A 9,743-nucleotide genomic window follows, 5' to 3' on the forward strand; every position below is an offset into this window, starting at 1 on the left:
GAGTACAATAACAATGATTTACTGAGAGTTACGAGTAAAAAAGTGCAGCCAAACTGCAATCATTATTAGAAAATTTGTACTGGTTGTTCATTACCCAAACCTTATTTAGAATATTTGGAGAGTAGCATCAAGGAACACAGAATCATTAATAAGAAAAAAAGTGCAGCCAAACTGCAAGCATTATTAGAGAATTTTTATATTGAATTATAATAATTCTAAATTAGAATTATTTCTAGTGAACCTGAAGAACATACAAAACCGCCACCGCGGCGAGCCAAGCTTTTGGCGTTACAAAAGCTTGGTAGTATGTAAAAACAATAACACCAATTTAAAGGTAAAAATTGTTTGAGGTAATTGAATAAGCTTAATTGATACATAAATTATTTATTTATTTAGTTCGTGAGATAGAAACTCACCTATTTTTAATTAACAAACTCATTTCTTCTAGTTTTCTTCTACAATACTAACAAATGATTATAAAGGTTCCTTCATAAACAGATTGAAACAGTAGCATTTAGAATGTTTGGAGAGCAGCTTCAAGGAATACAAAATAATTAATAAGAGAAGGAAAAAAGTGCAGCCAAACTGCAACCTTTATTAGAGAATCGCTGAATTAGAAAGTACGCTGAATTCAAAACATCCGCGTCAGGCTAAAATGAAGGCGCTAGAAAAACTCACTTGCAACAGAAAGAAGTGTGTGAAAAATATGAGCAAGAAATCAGAAACAGGAGTTGTTTTCGAAGAATTGCTTTTTGAGCATAAGTGTCTGTGGGACGAAACCCACCAAGAACGTCCCGAACGCTTGAAAGTAATTATAGAAAAATGTAAGGATATGGGCTCACTTGATCGATATTTAAGACTAAGATCAAAACCAGCTCATTCAGCATTTAATTGAATTAAAACATTCCACCAAACACACCGAATTTTTGAAAAATGTTTGTCAGGTGAGGGACATTGATGAACTCGAGAAAAATAATTCTAAATTTGATTCAGTGTATTTCCACCCAAAAACTTATGAATCATCAGCTATAGAACTTTTAGACAGTATACTTTCAAACAAAGTATAAAATGGTATGGCGCTTATTCGACCTCCTGGCCACCACGCTATGGAATCTGAATATTCTTGATACTGCTTTTTAAATAATGTTGCTATTGCTGCTGAACATCAATTGAATGATGAAAATTTGAAAAGAATACATATTGTCGATTGGGATGTCCACCATGGCCGAGCTACACAGAGAATGTTTTATGACAACCCAAGAGTTGTGTATTTCTCTATACATCGATTTGAATATGGAGAATTTTGGCCCTGCTTACGCGAGTCAGAATTTGACAATTAGGGTGTAGCAGAGGTCTAGGTTATAATTTCAATATACCCCTGAATGAAATCGGGATGAGAGATTCAGAATACTTGCAAATATTCCATCAAGTGCTGCTGCCAGTAGCATTTAAATATAATCCTGAATTAGTGCTAGTTTCATCAAGATGTGATGCAGCAAAAGGATGTCCTGCGGGCGAGATGAATGCATCTCCGATATATTACGCACACTTAATTGGCAGTTTAATGTCTATGAATAGTGGCAAAGTGGCAGTAGTTCTTGAAAGCGGCTATTGTTTACAGTCATCAGGTGAAAGTGCAGCTATGACCATACGGGCTTTACTTGGAGACCCCAAACCGTGTTTGACTACAATTTCTGAGCCTAAGTTGTCTCTTATGGACTATTAGAAATTGTATATATACTCATAAAACATTTTGGAAATGTTTTGATTATTATGATGTATATCATGTGGATGAGGATATAACTGACAACAGTGAAAGTCTAAGGCACATGGTAACAGTAAAATCTGAGGAAAACATGGTAACTGTTACTGAATATCCTACACGGAATACATATATAGTTCAAACAAAATCACATTTAGAAAACGTTGGTCAAAGGTTACAAAAATTACGCGAAATAACTGATTTTACTGTACCAAATTACAGAACCTGTTTCGTATATGATGATAAAATGCTGAAACACACAGACATGAACTCTGATCATCCAGAAAATCCCAATAGGATTGAGACAGTTTATAAAAAACTTTCAGAATTTGGCTTATTACAAAATTGCAAACAAATAGGGTCTCGAATAGTAACCATTAGAGAATTGCTGCTAGTTCATTCTCCACAACATATTCAAAACGTTTGGAACACTGCAACAATGAATTCGAAAAAACTAATTATGGAAGAAAAAAAGTTGCAGTCAATTTATTTAAGCAACTACACATTTGAAAGCGCTAGTATAGCAGCAAGTTCGATATTAGCAGTGGCAGATGAAATTCTTTTAAAACATTATCGAAGTGGCATTTGCATTGTAAGACCACCAGGTCATCATGCAGAAGCATGGATTTTGCATATTCAATAATGCAGCAATATGTGCAAAGTATGTCATCAAAAATTATAATTTAAAAAAAATTTTAATTGTAGATTGGGATGTACACCATGGTAATGGAATTCAGAATGCCTTTTACAATACTGAAAAAGTTCTGTACACATCATTACATTGATACAATAATGGTAATTTCTTCTCAAGAGGTTCTGCTGGTAATTACACTGACATAGGTGGTGATGGTGCCAAAGTATTCAATGTCAACATACCATGAAACAAAAAAAGGCATGAAAGATGCTGAATATATAATGGCTTTTCAGCAAATTCGTATACCTATAGCATATGAATTCAATCCTGAGTTGGTAATTATATCAGCTGGATTTGTTACAGCTGGTCATATGACGCATATGCTAACATTACTGGGAAATAGTAAAACAGTTATAATTTTAGAAGGCAGATATAATTTATCATCCACAGCGTATTGTATGGTAATGTGTATAAAAGCCTCGTTGGGAGAACCTTTACCATCGTTGACATTATCTGCCGTAGATCCTATAGCTATAAATTCTATTCAGAACTTCAACCATTATTAGAGAATTGGTGCTGGTTCATTACCCAAACCTTATTTAGAATGTTTGGAGAGCAGCATCAAGGAATACAAAATAATTAATAAGAAAAAAAAGTGCAGCCAAACTGCAACCATCATTAGAGAATTGGAGCTGGTTCATTACCCAAACCTTATTTAGAATGTTTGGTGAGCAGCATCAAGAAATACAAAATAATTAATAAGAAAAAAAAGTGCAGCCAAACTGCAACCATCAGAGAATTGGAGCTGGTTCATTACCCAAACCTTATTTAGAATGTTTGGAGAGCAGCATCAAGGAATATAAAATAATTTTAGTAAGAGAAGCAAAAAAAAAGTGCAGCCAAACTGCAACCATCATTAGAGAATTGGAGCTGGTTCATTACCCAAACCTTATTTAGAATGTTTGGTGAGCAGCATCAAGAAATACAAAATAATTAATAAGAAAAAAAAGTGCAGCCAAACTGCAACCATCAGAGAATTGGAGCTGGTTCATTACCCAAACCTTATTTAGAATGCTTGGAGAGCAGCATCAAGGAATATAAAATAATTTTAGTAAGAGAAGGAAAAAAAAAGTGCAGCCAAACTGCAACCATCATTAGAGAATTGGAGCTGGTTCATTACCCAAACCTTATTTAGAAGGTGGAGAGCAGCATCAATGAATAAAATAATTATAATAAGAGAAGGAAAAAAAAAAGTGAAGCCAAACTGCAACCATCATTAGAGAATTGGTGCTGGTTCATTACCCAAACCTTATTTAGAATGTTTGGGGCACAGCCACAAGGACCTTTGAGAGAACCTTTACCACCGTTGGTATTATCTGCAGCAGATCCTACAGCTATAAATTGTATTTGGAACGTCATCGAGATCCAGTCACAATACTGGACATGTTTGAAAGGTCGACTTAAGATTCCAGCAGAACCTGTCTTGAATAATAAATATTTTACTCGAAAACGCAGCAAAACAAAAGCTCGTAATGTAAATGACCAAATAGAAACTATGAACAAAATATTGCAATCGTAGGCTATAATTAGAATAGCCCTCGGAATGAGATAATTAGGGCTTAGTTTAAAAGGTCGTCTTAAGATTCCAGCAGAAGCTGTCTTGAATAATAAATATTCAACTCGAAAACGCAGCAAAACAAAAGCTCGTAATATAAATGAACAAACTGAAAAATTGAACAAAATATTGCAAGGATTATGCATCAAGAATTAAGTGTTTTCAAGTTTATTTAAAGAAACTCTCAGAATGTGGCTTGTTAGACAAATGCAAGCAAATAGTATCTCGAGACAAGTGTGAATGGGAGAATTAGGGCTAGTTTCATCAGACTACGATGCAGTCTGACATTAAGTTAGATCATCCAGGAAACCCAAATAGAATTCGGATATTTTATAAAAAGCAAGATACAGAACTCGTTTTGTAATGATGAATATAATTATAGAACTCAGAAATTGACTCGATACATCCAGAAAGTAGAATTGAAGCAGTTTATAGAATCTATCAAAATTAGGTTTTAAAAAATTGTAAGCAAATAAGGAACCTGAACTGAGACTTTTAAAGAATTGCTACTAGAACCTTGGTCATTGTCATCCTACAGCCATAAATACTACTCACAATGTCATTAAGATTCAGTCTGAACATTGGACATGTTGGGAAAGTTGTCATAAAATTTCGGCAGAAAACGTTTTAAATAATATTTCCCACAAAAACCTGGTTGAACAAAAGCATATCATATGTAAGTAATTTGAAAATAAGAACAATAAATTGTAAAAGACTAACTCTTAAGAATCAATCGTTATTTGTTGTTTAACACTAGATTGACGGAGAGAGTTAATGCACTTTTGCAAAAATCAAATGGCAATGATAAATATAAGGCCAAAGGTATTGAGAGTTTAATATATAAAATATTAAAAACTGTCCAAATTGTCAGGTACAAGAGTCTTGTAACAGAAACAGAATCAAGGGCCTTTGTAGCAATGATTGTTATAACATTTTAATACTTTAAAAAACCTGCTTTATGATGATTGTGTCAAATTGACTCAATCAGGCAAAATAGATATATAAACGACCTCTGGCAATCTAGTGTTAAATGTGGTATATATTGAATTATATAAGCATAAACTAAATCTAATAAATATCTGGTTGTAAGTGATGAAGACTAGAAGTGTTTCTATTCCTGGAATTGCAGCCCCGGTCCAAGGCAAAATTCATAACAAATTGTGAAAGTATTGTTGTACCCAACAATAGTTTTGTGTAAGTATTTTTAGAATACTGTCGATGGGAGATATCCAATTGATGATGTTGATAATATACCAAGTGTCTGGAATTAATTTATTGTGATTGTATATGCAAATAAAATAAATTATTTAAATTATGCTTATCATTTAATTACCTTAACCCGAATATTATTGATAATAGCAGATAAAATGTTATAAATAACATGGAAGATCATTTGTTGAATAGATCATCTGTATTACACTGCTCAATAGCCAATGTTCATACACCAATGATCCTTGTAGTATCATAAAATATAACGAGGTTCAATTTAATATAAGGTAAACTTTAAAAAATTGCACAAAATTTTGTTAAATTCATTAGTAGTATATACATTACATTTTGTATAAATTCTGCAGTCTTGGTTCTGCATCTATTTGAAATAGAACAGAAAACAAAAGGAATCCATTCTATAGCGATGAATGATCCACCATTTTTTGTGACTCTTGAAGAAAAGATTTCAACTGTAAAAGAAATAAAAGTAGGTTATACACATGAATATGTTACAACTCTTAGAATTTAGTGTTAATCGAATAAAAATTATGTTTTTGACTGCCAAGGTAGCAATTTTGTAAATAGTACATGCTAAGACATTTGTTATCTTTAGTTTTATTTAACACGTAGAAGACCGCGTGGCCATCGGTGAACACACAATATGTATTACACAAAATGAACTATTTCTGGTGTGATCCCTATAAATAAAGCACGATTTTCGATGCGCTCTTTAACGTGTTAATATTGTGCAAATAAATCATTTACTAACGGCAGTTGATATGTTTCACAACAGTACAGCAAACAAAACATTAGTTGCTCACCCAAGTTATCAAGTGTTCGGAAAAAAGATCCTCGATATGTGAACTTGCTCTTGCATAATTACACGTTTTATCATAAATACTAATGATATATGATAATGATCACCATGATTATCGAGGATGAACACATTTGTTCACAAATTGCACACGCCGAACGAAATTTACAAGTAGTGGTCTTATTACAGGTTAACCAACAGATTATCCAAAGACACAGGTCTAAAATATGCAACTTGAAGTTGGTAGAGTAACTGTCAGCCGAACGAACAGTGGCGCTTGATTTTGCATGCGGAATACATTGGAAACTATGACCGATTCATATTAGATTCCAATGAGATATGATTCGCAGAATTTTGAAGCGAAATATTTCATATTTTTTCAAAAATAAGTTTAATATATTATCTTGAACTGACAATACATGTTTGAAACATGAATTTTGAAATACATAGTGTAATAAAAAAATATTCTCAATCTGACATTGACATTTTTAGGGGCGTTGCAAAATTTTGTAGAAGTTGATTTCGTAAGCGTCCAAAAATCTACAATAAGAATTTTTGCAAATCTCTACGTTTTGGAGGTTTTTGAACATTTTGGTATACGTTAAAAAAATGATGTGTGCGTGTCGTGTATGGATACAATGTTTGTCCACGTTTTTGGGAACGCGGTTAAACCGATTTGAATGATTCAAATTCGATTCCTATTGATAAGGACACGTGCTGATTAGTTTTTGGCAAAAGTTGGTCAAGCCGTTTCGGAGATACAAAGCAAGGAGTGTAGAAAATGGCTATTCAGTTTGAGAGAACGGAGCATCCTATTTGAATAATTTAAAAAACATTTTACTTGTATTTAGAAAATACAAGAGCTGAATAAATTTTTGGAAGGATAGGTTTAGCGGTTTCGGAGATCCAATGAAAAAGTATATTGGTTGTGCATGGTATCGTGCTTTAAGGCAAATTTCTGGAACTTTTACCGTAATTTAGAATTTTAAAATTTCAGAAGAAAACAAATAGTTTTTTTTGCAAATGTAGAATTTTTAGAATATTTTTGAAAATTCTGAAAACATTTGAAAAATTTGAATATTGATAAAATTGCCTTTTTTGAATGGATTTTTTAACAAAGTTTTGGCCTGTAATGCCATACCTTTATGGCTGAAAAGAGCTCAAAATTTTCAAATAATTTTGAAATATATAAAAATATATAAAATATAAAAAAAGTTCAGATTTTCCAAAAAAGTTAATTTGACTTGAAGTACGATGCCATGCACCACTAGACAATTTTGTATCTTTTTCGCAAAGCTGTAAGACTTAAAATTTCATGCAATAAACAAATCAAATATTATTGATTTTTTTTTTTTAATGATGCTTTCACATACTTCACTTATTATTATATATACAATTGCTTATGTTCTAGATTTATGGAATCTTAATCTAAAATCACAATAGAAAATTTATCATCTAATATGTACTTACTTAGATTCAATGAATTAAATTTAGAAAAGTAGGAAAAACTTAATATCGTGGAAGAAAAATGTCTTTATAGTAATTTTGTCTAAGAGATAAGAGATCTATTATTTTTTCATAATATTCTACAGTATCAATCTTTAAAGATTGAATTTTCTAGAAATTCACTTATGAATTTTATCATATCTCCAAAGGAATTCTTTAAATTCGAAGTTTCAAGCTAAAACTCTTACCATGTACAACTTGCATCAAGCTGTAGTGATATCTGTTTAAAAATAATAGAAACACAAATATGTTGTAAAGTAAAATTACGATGTGACTTTACAGTAGGTCAAGTGAAAATTCGATCACAAAGCGAAAGGAAAACCATTGGGTTGCCTAGGTAATTGAAAATACACTATAATAGCTTATAGACCAAAAATAGTTTTTAGTAAAGAAATAAAGTGGCATAGAATTAGTTGTGCAAGGTTTGAGAATGTTGGAATATTGCAGAGCATTTGTGCATTTTTTCAAAATTTTGTCAAATAAGTGTTGAATAAAATATATATAGGAATAATAGTTTGTGAATTAATGACAATTTATATATCCCTAATATAAATAAAGTTACACATACGTAAAATTAGATTTTTAGAAGTATATTTCCAAGATTGTTTTTTAAAAATTCAAATTCTGGTATCACAAAAAAAATTGTGCTAGAGTATTTTGAGACCATTCTGATAAACCATTTATCAATTTTTTTCAGATAAAATCTTTGCATATTGCAGATTATTTTGTTACTACAAGTTATGCTAAGAAAAGTGCTAAAATGTGCGTAAAGCCTATGTGTTTTTGCCCTAAAATGTACACAAAAGTTATGGAATATATTATTAGAACTATTTACATATTTAGTAGAATTTCGTTTGTTATTGTCAGAGTACATACGTACATATGTTTTTAGATTTTGGATAGTATCGTTATGATAAGTAAAATATTCTGAAAGTCGGCTGAAAAGTGAGATTTTAGTAAGATCTCATGTTTGATGATTACACCATACAAACAATCGACTTATATTGAAATATAGTATATAACAGATGTTATATCGTAAGGACAGAATGTTATGTAATCCTTCCGAAAAAAATGAAGGATTTTTTGTTCAGTCAAAAACAATCTTATGCTATCGTGATATGTCTTCTGCTATTTTAAATCCAAAAATGAATATTTTATTTTACAATCGGAACAGAATTTCACGGTTTATCTAAATTTAGTAAAATAATTAACATTATTCAAGCGTAATAAATTAGTCAAATATATACAGCAGTCTTATTTGTAGATGATCAAAATTACACGCTAATTACTTCAACATTATCTAATTTAATTATAAACAATTATTCTAGTCTACTCAATGTTTTTCTAAGGTATATTAATAGACAACAAAAATGTGTCGAAATTTTATATCGTTGATATTTTATTTATTAGTCTATTTTGGTTTTGGTAGGTTGTTTTCACTAAAATTTATATCAGACGTTCAATCAGGTTGATCCTACAGAAATATTGTACTAATTTAGAAATAAGATAAAATATTATGTAAGATAAATATTATGAATTTAACTCCAATACCTTTTTACTCTAAACTTAAGTATTGCACAAAAAAAATCACAAATTAAGTCAGTTATTTTACCTATTGCATCAATGAGTGCTAAGAAAATTAAAAAAAAGATTAATTTGAAAAAAATGATGGCAAAAAATTGTGTTTTTACATTCCTAGCTATTAGGGAATAAATTGAAAAAAAAAGGCGTTTATGGAAGAATAATTAGTAGTGCAATTAATAATTGTAGTACTAACAATTCTTTGAAGAAAAATTTAAAAATTTCTTTAGAACAAAATACAACTGTTCTGGAGGAATCCAGCAGTGCAATTAATAATTTAGTCTTATTTGAATTGTTTGGGGTGTCCCAGAACTCAACGTCAAGCCAAAATGGTATGATAGTATTTGTAACTAACCTGAAATTTTTTATTCAACGTCTAGAATTTAACAGTTTACTAGTTTTCATATTGAATTTACGTTTACCTATAAGATATGGAAATACAGATAATTTGGCACAATTTTGTAGCTAAGTACAAACTTAGCAGATTTTTCATTTCCATGTTTTATAAAATAGGGCGCTATTTCATTTGTTCATATAAAAATGAATGATTTTTTTTAACTTTCCGAAGAAGAATTGAATTTCAGTCATTTCGGTAAAATATTCAACTGTTTATTTCAAATGA

The sequence above is a fragment of the Ctenocephalides felis genome, unplaced genomic scaffold (genome assembly GCF_003426905.1).
Source record: "Ctenocephalides felis isolate EL2017-DRISC unplaced genomic scaffold, ASM342690v1 CF-g0.4_SCAFFOLD_03571, whole genome shotgun sequence".
Lineage (NCBI taxonomy): Eukaryota > Metazoa > Arthropoda > Insecta > Siphonaptera > Pulicidae > Ctenocephalides > Ctenocephalides felis.